Genomic DNA, 16,519 nt, shown 5'->3' with positions numbered 1-16,519 from the left:
CCATGCATAATTTTATACACTTCTATCATGTCTCCTCCGACCCGCCTTTTCTCTAAACTAAAAAGCCCCAAATGCTGCAACCTTTCCTCGTAAGGGAGTCGCTCCATCCCCTTGATCATTCTGGTTGCCCTCTTCTGAACCTTTTCCAACTCTAGAATATCCTTTCTGAGATGAGGCGACCAGAACTGTACACAGTATTCCAAATGTGGCCGCACCATAGATTTATACAACGGCATTATGATATCGGCTGTTTTCTTTTCAATACCTTTCCTAATTATCGCTAGCATGGAATTTGCCTTTTTCACAGCTGCCGCACACTGGGTCAACATTTTCATCGTGCTGTCCACTACAACCCCGAGGTCTCTCTCCTGGTCGGTCACCGCCAGTTCAGACCCCATGAGCGTATATGTGAAATTACGATTTTTTGCTCCAATATGCCTAATTTTACACTTGTTTATATTGAATTGCATTTGCCATTTTTCCGCCCATTCACTCAGTTTGGAGAGGTCTTTTTGGAGCTCTTCACAATCCCTTTTTGTTTTAACAACCCTGAACAATTTAGTGTCATCAGCAAACTTGGCCAAGCTGCCGGCTGAGGACTTACGGCCTGGCAATTACCAAGGAATCTCCAGCCCTGCCTGCACCCCCACCGACACTGCTGTCTCAGTGAAGAGCTGACAGTTAGAAGGCTTAAAAACACCATTATTCTCAGTGGCGGCCTAAAATGTCCCAATGAAACAGAAAAGGACTGACCCTACCATTAGGCAGACTGAGGCAGCTTCCTCAAGTGGCAGATGCTGGGGGGAGGAGCACAGATCAATGAGATCCTTACTTATGTATTCCTTTTATTATAATTATATCATAACCTTCCTCCCTGAGAGGTGCCCAGTTTAGTGAACAACATAGAATATGATAAAACCGTCTCCAACATGCCATAATTAAAATGACAGTTACAAAAATTACCATGCCTAAATGTCACTACCCCCTTCCAAATGCCTGGAGGACAGGTGTTGGAGGGCAGATATGTGTGTACTACAGGGAATGCCTCCCCCAAGCTAGCCTGCTGCTTTCAGGTATGTTGGAGGACACTTTCCTATCAGCAGTGTTGAAGTAAGATTCAACAGGCAGTCTGGTTGACTTGTGTATGTGTAATGAGGGGGACATCATTTTTTCCTTCTCCTCAGGCCACAAAATGCCATCCTTATACTCCAGTCAATGCCATGGTTAACTTTAGGCAGATCTCACAGTTCTGCTGCCTCTCTTACTTGTTAGGCTCCCTTACATGGGCTGCCCTTGGGCCCCAGGCAGCAGATGCTGCCCAGCCCAGGATCTCACAGGACTGGGAGCCCTGTAGGATTTCATGGGACTTCCCAGGAACCTGAACAGTCTTGTGAGGCCCCTGGTGTAGCAGTCCTGCCAGAGACTTGACCTTCTTTGTTGAGTCTTCCCCACGCAGCCTCCCTCAAGTGAGGTATTTTGCTGGGAACTTTCTTACGCACTGGTGAGCTGGAAAAGAATTTGGCTCTAAACCACACCTGGCTCACGGCTGCGAGGTTTTCGTCTTTCTCTCAGCAAGAATAGGCATGGTTGATGTTCTTTGTCACAGCTTTGGTGGAAAATGACATTGGGAAGGATTACTAATTTAAGGGGGACCCACATATGTGGACTTGAGGGTGGCACTTCATATCCTGGTTCCAGTTCAAGGAATCTAGCTAGTTCTTGCTCGCTTCAGCTTCCCAGCTGAATCCCAAATGCGTGGCGTGCACCACAGTGGGGGCTATTACATTGACAGCTCCTATAAGGGGGGCCAGCAGGTGGGCTAAGGATTGTTTCGAACAGCAAGCAGGCTGATTGAAGGATCCTTGCCCTATGCATAGCAACCCTGCTTACTTGGCTATAATCAATAAGGTTGTGGTCTATTTTAACCCATATGCTGGTGTTTCTGCTTCATTTCTCTGCTTCATAAGACACCACCCTCATACATGCCACACAACTGCATTGAACATTAGATATATTTACCAGTTTTCCCCTCTTTCTGGGGAATCCTGGGAATGATAGTTTTGTACGGATGATGAGATTATTTGTTATACTTCCATACCACTAAATAACCCAAGTTAGTGGGGTAGTTTACAATAAAGAATAAAACCATAAAGGAGAACAGTAGCTAAAATTTACAGCAGAATAAAAATACAAAACCTGGATAAAACAAGCAACAGAGAATAACAGCTTAAACATCTAACACTGAGATCTCTAACATAAAATCCTTGACATCTACTCCAAGTTATAATTTCTACAGCTCTTTGGGGGAAGCTATGACAGTTAAATTGGTATTCATTTTGTAGATAGGCCTAGAATATTTGCCACACCATAGACCTTAATGTCAGAAAGTCAGGGATCAGTTTATTCAATGTAACATCAACTTAAAATTAAAAATATTTGTTAGGGTTTTCCTGTCCTAGGTTCCAAGGATCCTCAGAGCACTAGATGTTCTCAATTCAGACACAATCTGGTGGGATCCTTACTGTAAGAGTTTGGATACCCATATGATCATAGGATTCCATCTATACAAACAGGGCTGGCGGTAGCAGGCAGCCAGGTCAGGCACTGGCTGAGAGCCAGGAGATCACAGGGGCCCTTCAACAGCCTGAGCCCAACCCTGCCATGCCAGTGCTTCACCTTTCTCCACCATCATGACCTCCTTCTTTCCCCTCAGAGCCGGCTTGGCCACTCCCCTTTATGTGCATGCTTGGCAGGGGCTGTCATTGCTCTTGGCTGCGTTTGCTGAGCTGCAGCAGTTGCCAACAGAGAGCGGGCCACAGGGGTGGGGAAGAGGCTTTCGCTTGGATGCCTCAAGAGAGCTAAGAGGTGCTGCTGCTGCTGCTGCCGCTGCCGCTGCTGCCGCTGCTGCCACCGCTGCCTGGCACAGTGCAACTCAACTGAGTGAGTGATGTGATGCAAAGGGGATGGGGGCTCACTCATGCCACACTAGGCAGTGGCAGTGGCACCTCTGGGGTATAAGTGTGGGGGCCTCATTCTTTTCCACCCCTCCTTTCCTGCCTTGAGGGCTTGCTGGCTGCCAGCAACTCCTATCTCCAGCTCAGTGAGTGTGGTAGCAGCAGCAGCCCATGCCAAGGAGAGGCATGCAGGGAAGGGGGTCCTAGAAGGGTCTGTATGACCAAGGGCCCCATGAAACCTGGAACCTGTATACAGATGTGGGATTTCTCCCTTTCCCTGAGCTCCTTCCTTCTCCCGTCTTCCTTCTGGCTCACCACTGGAATTACAAAGCCCCAGAACCCTTAAGCTCTATTTTTCTCTGAGGGAAGATTCCTCCATCCTGAGCCTCCTCTGTTTTTTTCTCCTCTACTGCTCCACTCCTCCTGTTTCTCTCTCCTTTACCCCCTTCTTTGCTCCACCAATTTCCCTTATCTGCTCTGCCTCCCTGCTTATGCCCCAGGGCCTCCTCAGTGATGCTTCCCTGACTGACTCCTTAAATCATCCGTAGAAGCATCCCGAGGCATCAAATGCCTCAGCATCACTCCTCAGCCTCATTTCTGGCCTGTCGAACTCTGTGTCAGACAGAACCACCCAGGGAGCACCACAACAGACAACGGCAGTCTCTACACTGTCCTGACACATTAATCAGCTTTATCTTTTAAGTATCAATCAAAGGTTTAAGAAAAAGATATTACTTCTTACAAATTGTGGGAAGCAAACACTTGAGGGAGGGCAGCAGGAATGAGCATGGGAGCTCCACCCATCCCCTCCATAGTTGTTTTCATTGTCTTCCAGCTCATGGAAAATCAAGAGAGCCCTGCTGCAAACAGTCAGCAAGAGAAGGAGCAGAGCTATCACCCTCCTCCCTGCTACCCTTTCTCATGTGTTTTCACAGTTTGTATCGCCAGGGAGGGTTTACAACTCTAAAAAGAAATGTTCACTCTTTGGAGTTGCTGGTTTGGCACAAAGACATCTATGTAAATCCTTTGTTATGAATAAGATGATTCCCCCCACCCCATCCCCCAAAATACTAAGGATATATTCCAGCTCTTTTAAGTGCTATCGATTCCAAACTGACTAGTTTTGCACAGACTTACCTCTTGCCCACTAAAGTAAATGGGTCATAAAAGGTGTTTAACTTTGGCTGGATCATGGCCAACACAAGCTGACTTTTTAAAAAAGTCAAAATAACCTTTCTGTCTCCACAATGTATCCACAATGGAGTATTCTTTTCTCTCTCAACAGACTTGAAGGCAGTTTGTTGCCTGAAGCCACCTAGTGAGTTCATGGCAGATTTAAAACAAGGCTGGTGGAAGCTCTGCCAAAAGGCCCTGGGGAGCTACTTTTTATTTATTTATTTATTTATAAAAAGATTTGTATACCACTATTTCGTTAAAAACCTCAAAGCTCTTTACAACACATTAAAAACAACAACCATTGAATAAAAAACATTAAAAATACCAAAAAAGGTCAACTGTTGCAAAAAAAAGCATCTTCTTAATTTCCTACATAAGCCTGGCAGAACAGAAAGGTTTTCAGCAGGTGCTTAAAAGTTAAAATAGAATCTCTGTTGGCAGAGCATTCCAGATGTTATGAGCATAGGGGTTGGAATGGATGATCCCTGTGAGTCCCCTTTCCAGCCCTGATTTGGAATCCTATGCCTTGGAATGAGGAACTCACTCTGCTGGTCAGATGAGTATCTCCTTCGTTAAGCAAATAGAGTGGCTAGGTAAGATAATGGGTCTATCAGTTGCCCAGCAAAGGTGAATGGACCAGGAAGACCCTTTTGTCATTGAAACTCTTCAGGAGAGCCGTCCCCCCCCCTCCTCCTGGAGCCCAGGAGAGGCTTGTAGTTTTAGTTGTGTCTGGAGAATGCTTGGAGACTGGAGGCAGGCAGAGAGGGTGGCTCTCTGTATCATGGCTATAGGATGCCTCTTGTAACACCGATGGAAAAACTGGATATTGGACTGCTGATGCCTTGAACCCCTCCATCCTAAGCTCAGGTTGGAATGTGTGTAAATAAACAAACCATATTTCATAAAGACATCGCAGTCTCCACTGACCTTCTTCCCACAGGAAACCAAACCCTGGATGAGTGCAGGACCCCTGAAATCTCACCGCTCAGAGATTGGGAAGGGCGCAACACAGAGAACTGGGCCAATGACGCTTAAGGCTTGATTTTGTGTTGATGTTAAATGAGCCTCGCCAACTTGGGGGACAACCAAAGCCACTCCTGCAGATGATCTCAGTGATCAAGCTGGGATATAAGAATTCAGGCAGGCCCTAAGATACACTGGACCTAACTTGTTCAGGGCTTTGTAAATTAATGCAAGGACCCTGATCCTGGCTAGGTAGCAGATGGGCAGCCAGTGAAAATGTTTTAAAAGTGGTGTCACGTGTTGTCGGCCATGTGCTACTATCAGCAATCTGACCACTGCATTTTGCACTGATAGTTGCAGCTTCTGAACCAGGGCCAAGGGCAGCCCCATAAAGAGCACATTGCAGTAATCCAGGCTCGAGGTTACCAACTTATGGACTGCAGAGTTCAGGCTATCCCTGTCCAGGAATGGCTGTAGCTGACAAACCACACAAAGCTGGTAAAAGGCACTCCTAGCCACAGAGGATACTTAGGCCTCTAGTGACAAAGATGAATCCAGGAATACCCCTAGACTACAGACCTGGTCCTTCAGAGGGAACACAACCTCATTCAGAACAGGTAACTTGCCAATCTTCTGTACATAGGAACTACCTACCCAATGAGCCTCTGTCTACTCAGGATTCAAATACAGTTTATTGGCCCTCATCCAGTCCACTACAGCAGTTTGACACCAATCCAGAGTTCACAGCGTTTCCTGATTCAAATGTTATAGAGAAATAGAGATGCATGTCATCAGCATATTCCTGACACCTTGCTCCAAAACTCCTAATGACCACCCCAATAGGTTCAATAGATGTTGAATAGCACTGGGGAGAGAATAGTACCCTGTGGAACCCCGTAGCACAAATGCCAGAGGAACGAGGAACACTCACCCAGTGTTACTCTCTGGACGCGACCCTGAAGGTAAGAGCAAAACCACTGTAACACAGTGCCTCCATCCCACTGAGTCAGTACAGGAGGATACTATGGACAATGGTATCAAATGCCGCTGAGAGATCAAGCAGAAGTAACAGGGTCGCACTCCCCCTATCTTTCTCACAATAATAGTGACCAAGGCTGTTCCAAAACCAGGTGTGAATCTAGATTGTGATGATCTAGATGATCAGTCTCATCCAGGAATACTTGCAATTGCTTTACAACCACTTTCTCCACCACCTTTGCCAAGAAAGAGATATTGGCAACTGGTCTATAGTTGTTACACTCCATTGGGTCTAGTGTGGGCTTTTAAAGAAGCGGATCCATCACTACCTCTTTAAAGGCAGTGGGCATCACACCATCATGCAAAGATGAGTTTACTACATCTGTGACCCATTCAATCATCCCACTCCAGCTCACTTTAATAAGCCAGGATGGACAACGATCTAATGAGCAGGTGGTTGGGCACATCACTGCAAGCATCTTGCCCACATTATCAGGCCACATTAACTGGATTGATCCCACAACACTAAGTTCATTGTTGCATTGGACACCTCAGCTGGCACTGCCACAGTAGTAGCATCTAAATCACTACAGAGCTGAGCAACTTTGTCCTCGAAGTGCTTAGCCAGCTGGTCACAGCTAGACACCATGTGCTCCAGAGGTCCATCTCCCTGGTCAGGAGTGACCAACCTCCAGACCACATGGAACAGCTCAGCTGGATGGTTCCTTGAGGATGCAATGAAGGAAGCAAAGCAGGATCTCTTTGCTGCCTCCACCGCCATGTGGTAGGCCTGATTGTGAGCCTGAACATGGGCTCGGTCTGCTCCAGAGCGAGATCTACGACACTTACGCTCTAGCCCTCACCAGGTCTGTTTCATTGACTGCAGCTCCTCAGTATACCAAGCAGCAAAGTGCACTCCACAGCACTGCAGAGGGCCCTCAAGAGCGATTGTGTCAATGGCCTATGAGTCTCACCATTCCATAGTGAGACTCCGGCCACAACAGAATCACCTGCTCTGTCCACTGGAAAATCCCACAGAGCAGGAACATCAGCCTCTGTTCACCTTACCCTCTTCCTTTAGGTGAGGACTGGGGAACCTGTCGCCCTCTATGTGGTTGGACTCCAATTTCCATCAGCCCTAGCCAGCATGGCCATTGGCCAATAATGATTAGAGTAGTAGTCCAGCAACAACCTGAGAGCCACAGGTTGACCACCCCTGCTTTAGGCACCTGCAGATTGGACCCAAAGGGAGAAGGCAAGCAAACCAACAGCAGCAACATCAACAAAGAGGAGGTGGGGTCAGTGAAGGCACTTTGCTCAAAGATCACTCAAAACCTGGAGGTGGCACTGGCATGAACTGTTATTTCTTTCTCTATGTTTACCTTCTATTTCTTTATATTGATTGGTATCATTTGTGTCATGCTAATCAAAGCTTATTGATTAACCCTGTAAAATGAAAGTTGTAGAGCACATGCTTTGCATGCAGAAGGTCCCAGGTTCAATCTCTACTATCTCCAGGGTAGGGCTGGGAAAGATTCCTGCCTGAAACCCTGGACAGCTACTGCTCTCACTGTCCACAATACTGAGCTTGGTGGACCAGTTGCCTTTGTTCCGATGATGGTGCTTTGTCATTCCTACTGTTTATGAGAACTGTGCATCTTTCTCCTTCGTTAACATTTCTAGAAGGTTTTTTTTAATTTGAATAAAGATCTTGAGGAACATGAACCTTTAAAGTACTGACAGTGGAGTAATAATTCTTTTTTCCTTATATTCATTACGTTTAGGCAGTAGAAATGAAGGCTGACAAAATACTAACCAATGGCCGCTTTTCCCATGTTCACTGTGTTGCCACTGCAAGGAATGAAATCATTTGACCAAATGTGCTCAGAGTGATAATGGAAGACTCTATGGTGCATTAACAGTTAACACAAATAAAAATAAACTTTCATACACATACACCCTTTCACATAAATAGTGTTAGGTTTGGAATAAAAGCTGCAATCACTAAGCACTTGGTCGTTAGTAATATTGACACGAGTAAAATTTGCTATAACATGGCTAGAATCATTGGTGACCTGAGAAGACCACAATCAATCTTTTCCATCTTGCTTCTCTAAAATGATTTCTGGCAATATAGAGCTGGTTTCCTTTCCATAGCTATAATACTTCATTATTTTCCCTACTTTCTCTATCTCAGCTTGAGATGGGTAGTAAACTAAAGTTGGAAGCTTTCTTTTTGACATCTCAATGTTACAATAGATCTAGCTGTGTTGAATTCACTACTACAGTATTTATTTTCTTTATGGAGAGCTTTTGGCTGCAAAAATAACATCATTTAGCTAAATTCAACGTCAGCAATAGGCCACACTGTCTGCTGCCTAGATGAAAGCTATTTCTGACCATGGGGCACCTTAGCACACACTGCTGATGAACAATGTAGATGATGAAGTTAGTGGTGCTGTTGCAAAGGCTTCAAGTGCACCTTGTGTTCTAATATATAGCAGAATTGCAGACTGATAAGACTGACTACTCCCCTATGGTCTTCCAAGGACACAGCACCACAGTTCAGCCATCAGAGCAATAATTCATCCCTGAAATGGCCCCAGAATCACATGTAAACATTTCAGTAAGCAATCACTCAACCGGGCTTTCCATTCTAATTTTGCATGCTGTCACCTTTTCTCTAACAGAAGCTTTCAGTTACCCACTTTTCATGATGAACAGAGAAACCCACTGGAGCTTTTTTCAATGCCATCTTAAAGAAAATAGCAGAGCATCAAACTGTGCTGCAGGAAATAACTGCTGGCTCGTTGATCAAATAGATCCAAAAGTGTACGGGGCTTTAGCTCTGTATTCCAGGAGTTTCAGCTCTGGCATGAGCCCATATTCTTAGGAGTTATCACTGCCACCAGTTGAGGTCAGAAACACTAAGGAAGGAATGGGATACATTGAAGTATATTACCAGTAATAATTAAGAGGTTGGAACTATATTTTGCTTAATGCTACAAAGTGTAAAATGAGAAATATAATCTTATCTGACACAAAGCACATTTAATTAAACTCTTTTAAAAACGTCCAATCCACATCCTCAGAGAAACTGATTTTAGCCAATCCTCTTCCATTGAAGCCACTGATATAATAACTTGTCATTATTATCATAATCCTAGCAGGTGACTTATAATGAAGTGACCTATGGCTTTTCTAGCTCCTTATTGTGAATATATTAAATATCCATCTCTCCAGAGTTTCAGTAGAGGGTTTCTCCAGCCCTATTAACCCAAAAGTTCAGGCAAGTTCATATGAAACGTATACCTTTCGGTATATACAGTATTTTGATCATCATGGTAACCTTTGTGGTGGTGACTTTTAAAGATCAGTTGTGTATTTTTGTATGAAACAATTCACTATGAACTATGCAGTGGCTAGGACATTGGAACTGAACCAAGGAGGCCTATTGCAGGAGCATAGGAAGGAGCCTGATCCTGAGACAGACCATTGGTCCACTGAGTTCATCTGCATCCATGTACACTGATTGGCAGCAGCATTCCAGGGTTTCAGGAAGGGGACAATCCCAGCCCTACCCAGGGATGCTGGAGATTGAACTTGTGACATTCTGCATGTAAGGGAGATGCTCTACCACTGAGCTATGGCCCTTCCCAGATTATGGTTTATATAACTCAGCCCGGCCTCCCCACTTGTCATCTCTTTCAAAAAGGATAATCTAAGAAGACGAGTTACTAGCTTAAACACATCCTAAAGAAGAGATCAGATATCGATTCATAAGAATGACTCATTTAGAATATGCAATAGAAAATAGCCCATAAAAGAAAATATGACAGCATACTTAAGCTAAACATTCTCACACTGCAGGGAGTCATAGGAAGCAAAAACCAGTACTGCCTCCTTGAAGCTTGGCTCTGTTGAATTGCAGCACAGATTCTTGGGCAATCAGCCAGGACGACACTTGCTAACTGAAAACTAATGAATGCTTCAAGCTCAGATCTGTCTATATAGGGAAAGCTTATCCTAGAGTAGGCACTGGGGATCACAGAGATGCAGATAGGTGGAATGAACCAGTGCATCTAAACCTTTCCTCCGTCACTATGAATTATCAACAACAAAACCCAAGAATGAGCAACTCCTATCATTGCTTCTTTTAATACTAAACTTAAATGGTGAATGCTGACAGGATTGCACCAAAATGGGACCACTGAGAAACAGGAGGGAGGTATGAGGATACTTAGAAAGCCTCCAATATTTTCAGAAGTACAAAATCCTTTAAGAAAAACAACTAAATGTTTAAAAGCAACAACGCAGCAGCCCAGTGAAGACTGAGCATGCTCACTGTCAGGGAGAGGAACAGAAAATAATGGAGGGAGGGGGATAGAGCGGAGTGTCCTAGAAGAAGGCATGGCTGGTTGGCTGGACCCCTGTACAGGAACACTCGATTGTATTGTAGAGTTTATTACGGTCATAGACCCATATAGGTATTGGATAAAATACATAGAGCAACATTATACAATAGTAAAATGAATAAAAATATAAAACATGGAAAGATTGGTTAATTAATAAGCATGAAAGTAAAACATAGGGATGAGAGACTCTCATAGTGTGTCAAACTTGTTTTTGACGCTTATATTGAGCAACATAGAGAAATTTGGCCACCAGCTCAGTTTGGGATCTGTTGGAACCACTCAGGAGGTAGATTATCAAACGTTCAGGGGGTAGATTGGGAAATTTCATTATAAGGGGAGTGATGTATTGGTATCGTTCCTGTTGATAAAAGGGACAGGCAAACAAGACATGGGCAAGGGTTTCCAGAGCTTTCGTTTTACACGGGCAAAAAGTTGATCGTGAGGGATAACTTGGTATCTACCATCCATAAGTGCCGAGTCCAGACAATTAAATCTGGCTTTTGAGAAGGCGTGTCGGAGTTTGGGTGTTGTTCAAGATATAAAGGATATTTAGACGGATTTAAAGGCAGTTTGTAGTGTAGGGGAGAGCACATTTTGAGGGCTGCAGTAGTAGAAATTTGTCGGTCTAAATCTTTGAGTCTGGTTCGAATGGAGAGACTGGCTGACTTAGAATCTAATAGGGTTAATTGTTCTAAGGAGAAGCCTAATCGGGGGAGTTTTTTGTGGTAGGATTTCATCCATGAGGAGAGATAAGGGTCTTCCCAAAGGGAATTTAGGTACCCTGGGGGACAGTTATAGGAGAGTTTAATCCAATAGTTAAAGGCATTTGTCCAAGCTTGGCATTCAATCGATGGTACGCATGCTTCCAATCTAAGGGCTGCATTCGGGACAGATCTTGGCAGCCCAAAGATTTGCTTAAGAAAAATTGATAGAACAGCCTCTATGTGGGGTTTGTAAGCCAAAATCCATAAAGGGGCACCAAACAGTAATTGAGGGATAATCTTGGATTGAAAGACTTGTATTGCTGCGGGGATGTAGTGCCCACCTTTGATGTAAAAATAACGTAAGATGTTCTTGGATGTGGTACGAGCGGTACACACCGCCCCATAATGGAACACTCCATAATGCAACATTTTGTCACAGGCCCCGTTTATTCTCTCTAATAGTGAACTTGGGTGGTTGACTGCCTATTAGTTTAGAACAAAAATGGGGTCACCCAAAAGTAAAATAGTGGCTTCATCATACTCACAGGATAGCCTAGGTACATAGAAGTACATACGTTTGTAAAATTAAAACAAAATTACATTTCTAAAAACTGGCAGGAATCTGTGAGTTTACAGAATGTTAACGGCAGGTAAGCTTGCAGAGAGGAGGATGGGAGGGGTCTAATGGAACCAGAAGCCAGATGGACCGTCTTCATTTGAGCCTATGAGTCCAGCCTATGGACTCATATGGCTGAGTGCCGTTTGAGACGTGGAATGTTCAGCTAAAAACAAAAAAGTGCAGAGAAAGAGAAGGAGTTGACTTGTTCAAGCCTGGGGCAATTTACAGTCAGTAAATCCTTGAGCAGAGGGTGCCTTTCTCATTAAAGAGTGGTAAATTACTCAGGTTTGAGGCTGGCAGCCCTCTAGCACTATATAGCACAGCAGGCAAAGCCTTCGGGGGAGAGGGGGAGAAAAGATGTCCTTTATATTTTATCCATTCCTAAACTTGCCACATATGCCAGTGGTGGGTGGGGCCAGAGGCAAAAGGGAGCAAAGCAAGATATGCAAATTTCATCTTTCTAAAGTATGCTAGTTTCACCCATCCCTCTCTATCCTCCATTGAAGGACTCAAAGAGGGAATATCAACCACAGATTCCAGCCAGGCAAAACACTCAAGGAAGGTATGAAGTAGGGCTGGCAGAGTGGGTTGGTCTATGGATAGGGGGTGTGGCCAAAGAAAGGATGTGGCCTGGGGAGCATCCAAATAAAGAAACCTTGAGGGCCACATTTGGCCCCCAGCCTAGGATTTTGGCAGATTGTCTTGACATTCACCTTCAAAGGACAGACTTTTATGATTACCCTGATTATATGATTATCCTGATTATTAGGCAGAAGCAGAAGGGGGAAGGCTAGGGTGAATTCCATTACAGTAACAAAAGTACAAGAGAGTTATGTTACCATATAGACATTTCTTTTACATGGCAGGAAGGAAGTCCCTCCATACTTCAACATGCTGTTGGCTGCTGCTGGAGGCAAGATACCAAATGAAAGGGATTACTAATAGGATCAGATCGGTCAGTTCTTTTGTTCCCTGAAAATTGTATTATTATTCTAAAGGATTTGACTTGCATCTTCCATAAGTACTAGGGTTGCCAGGTTCAGGGCCTGAGACTGATCTATCTTTAGGAGAAGAGAAAGCCAACCAAGTGCAGGTGTTCTTACAACTCTGTTATGGGAAAAACCACAAGGTGGAATTCTCCCTTCACCCTCCCCAACTTTTAAAGATAGAGAAGACCTCTTGGAGGCTGGGCCTGGCAACCAAGAGGTCTTTTGTATCTTTAAAAGTTGTGCAGGGGGAAGGGAGAATTCCACCTTATGGTTTTTCCCATTACAGTGTTGCAAGAACACCTGCACTTGGCTGACTTTCTCTTCTCCTAAAGATACAGGATCAGTCTCAGGCCCTGAACCCTAGTAAGTACAGCAGACAAAACATATTTTCTCTTGTATCTAAGTTGGTGCATGCTTTTTGGCATTTAATTTAAATAAAATTGGAAATCATTTCCTTCACACATCGTTTCATTAGCTGTTTTTGGAATGTTGAGCAACTTATTTTTTAAAAAAAATAATTTGTGATCTTTGTGAATTTGTCCAGTCTGTATGCAAAACAGAAGTGCTGATATGCTCTAGCAAAACAGTAGAAATGATCAAATGAATACCAGACTGGCTTTGATCTGACTAATTTTCTTAGAACTATTACCATTTCTCTCATTCATGGAAGAAGAGTCTGAGCAAAATGGCTTCCTCTGGAGAAATAAAAAATGACTGGAACAACTTATCTATCTCAGGGGTATGGTAATATGTTCTCCATGCCATCATTCTTGAGCAGACAGTCAATTCAGCTATGCATGATTACTTGTACAGCGATCTGAAGTGCTTTACACATTCAAAAAATATGATTGCCAATTAATGCACATATTGTTTTAACATTTTTTTTATTTTATCTCAAAACTTGGAAAGAATGTATTAAAAGGAACACAAAAACTTTATATGGAATCTCTACATATGGAAATAGAATATATTTTGTGTTGTCCACACCTTAATCTTAACAGTTATGAATAGAGTTTTGATTCCTTTTTGGCATGTTTCTCTCACTCATGTTTATATTTCTAATTAATCATTGTTTTGTTATATTGAAATCCCACTTGCTTTTTGTTTTCCTTCTTATATTTAGCAGTTTCACTGTTATTGTTTTAATTGTTTTACTGTTATTTTTTAAATTGTTGTTTGGTGCCCAAAGTATGATTCATGGAAAGGAGGTATATATAAATGACATTTAGACAGCAATCCTCAGAAGTAAAATCAGTAGTGGGCAATGGGGCTGCAGCACTTACCTGACCTCCAATCACCAGCATCGCTGCAGCTTACGAGGATGGGGAGTGGCAAGATAACAATGAGATCAGTGTAGGGCAAACACACTGACAGGAACAGTCCATGAGTGCATTTGCACCACAACAACCTCCCTGCTGCCTTGCCCCTCTCCCTTCCATTAAGCGACAGTGATGCTGGTGATGGGAGGTCAGGTATGCACTCTGCCAACTGGTACTGAGTAAACCCTATTATATTAAAAGAAGTTTACTTCTAAGCAAGAGAGCTTAGCCTAAGGATGCAATACTACACCCACCTGCCTGAGAATAAGCACCAATGAACTCAGGTTTCCTTTTGAGTAGACATGCATCAGATTGCAATCTCAGATTCCCACAGAGAACTAAGTCCATGACTTGCAAAGACCAGCCCTGGTCCAGTGTAACTCTGCTGTGTGACTAAGCTGGATTGAAATCAATGTAAGAAGTTAATTAATTTAAGTCCCCTTAATGCCAATGGAGACAGCCAGTGTGGTGTAGTGGTTAAGGTGTTGGACTATGACCTGGGAGATCAGAGTTCAAATCCCCACATAGCCATGAAGGTCAGCCATAGCCCAGCCATTGACCTAATTTGAAGAAATTACTCTCTTACAGATGAAAGCCCATTCAGTTCCACATGTTCTTATGATCCATAATCTCTGGTTCAAGATACATTCTTTATTATATATTTTAAAAGGCTGTTCCTATGGCTTGCAGCTTTGTTCCAGTTTCCAACTGCACCCAGTTGTAATTTTTCTCAGAAGCTGACTATGTTTAAAGGAGCCACTGTATTCAAAACCCCTTGGCTTCTGGTCTACCTGGCAGGGCAAATGTTGCACTTTAATCATTATTCGAAGGACCCTCATAATATTCAGTGACGCACAGTGAAGACACAGTTCATTCCAGCACTGAAGTGCAGGGCATGCATGTAGCTTTTATATCATTACAGTACACCCCAGAATACTCCAGAGATATGCATATAGTATGTTTGTACTATGAGATTCCCCCCTCTTTTTCCTCAGATTGCATAGGTAAACCAAGATTTTAGGAGGCACTAAACCTAATATGTATATAAAAACTGCAGGGCTGGGAAATTCAGACCCCAAGGGCTAAATGCAGTCCTTTGGTCTCTCTGTCCAACATTTGGAACTGTCCCCAGGCTACACCCTCTCTCCCCAAGCCACATCCCTCACTTGGCCCTGCACCCTCCTTTCAGGCTTTTGCCAGGCTGAAATGTGTCCTTGAACTGTGATCATGCCTCTTGCTTGCCTGAATGGAGAACTGAAGGATTGGGGTTGGTATGTGTAGAAACCTTTGACTTTTGTATGGCTGGAACATGGTCTACTATAAAACTATATGGGTCACATCAATTGTTCAGGCGACTTTTGCTTCTGGCCCTATCCACCACTAGTATGTACTCCCTGCGAGGTAGTCCATGAGAAAATTTGGCCCTCAGGAAAATGTCTGAAAAAAGTTCCCCACCCCTGATTCACTGTGATGTGGATATTCTTTTCTTTTATTTTATTATTTATTTAAAATATTTGCTGCTAAATCTTCATTGCCACAGGCAATCCCAGAGTGGGGTACAAAATGTAAAACAAAACAATGAAATAAAACACAGCGACACATGCATATCAACCTATTTAAAACTCCAGGAAAACTTCTATAATACAACCACAATAGGCTTCACACAAATATCCAGAATACACTTGAGTGACAAAGTGTGTCTTCAGATAGCACTTAAAATACATGCAAGCTATATTTCAAAGGGGAAGGATTCCTATAACTGGGGCACCACCACCAAGAAAGCCTTCCTTTGGGTTGTCACATCATTAACTCAACTGCAGCACCGCCAGGAGGACCTCTCTCTTCCCAGATCTCAATGCACAAGCAGATCTGTATGGGAGAAGGCACTCCTTCAAGTACCCAAGGCTCAGGTTGCATTGGGCTTTGCACATCAATGTAAGCACCTTGAATCTGGCTCAGTAGCAAACTCGCAACCAGTGCAATCCTGTCAACAATAGTTTTATGTGTATATGGCAGATTGCATCACATAGCAGCCTAGTCAGTTCATTTGCAGTAGCTGCAGCTTCTGGACCCAGTTTGAAGAGAAGCCCTACATAGAAGACATAACACTAATTCAACCTAGAGCTGACCAACACATGGGTCAGTGTGCTAGGGCATCCTCTTCCCCATCAGGATAACCTATCACCTGAAGAGTCCTGGAAAAATTATAGGGAACACCATCATTTCAATATTGCTCCTACAACACCATCATCACAATTCCATCCACTGTTAGATGACATGGGTCACCACTCAAGACTGCTTCCATTCAGTATGCACTCCAAGCAGGACCCATTATGTTTGAACATGGATTCCCACATCGACCAGCCAGATTGCAAAGGAACTAACCCAGTCTCCAGCCTTCC

The sequence above is a fragment of the Rhineura floridana genome, chromosome 8, assembly GCF_030035675.1.
Source record: "Rhineura floridana isolate rRhiFlo1 chromosome 8, rRhiFlo1.hap2, whole genome shotgun sequence".
NCBI lineage: Eukaryota > Metazoa > Chordata > Lepidosauria > Squamata > Rhineuridae > Rhineura > Rhineura floridana.
Note: the sequence above shows the minus strand (reverse complement) of the source record.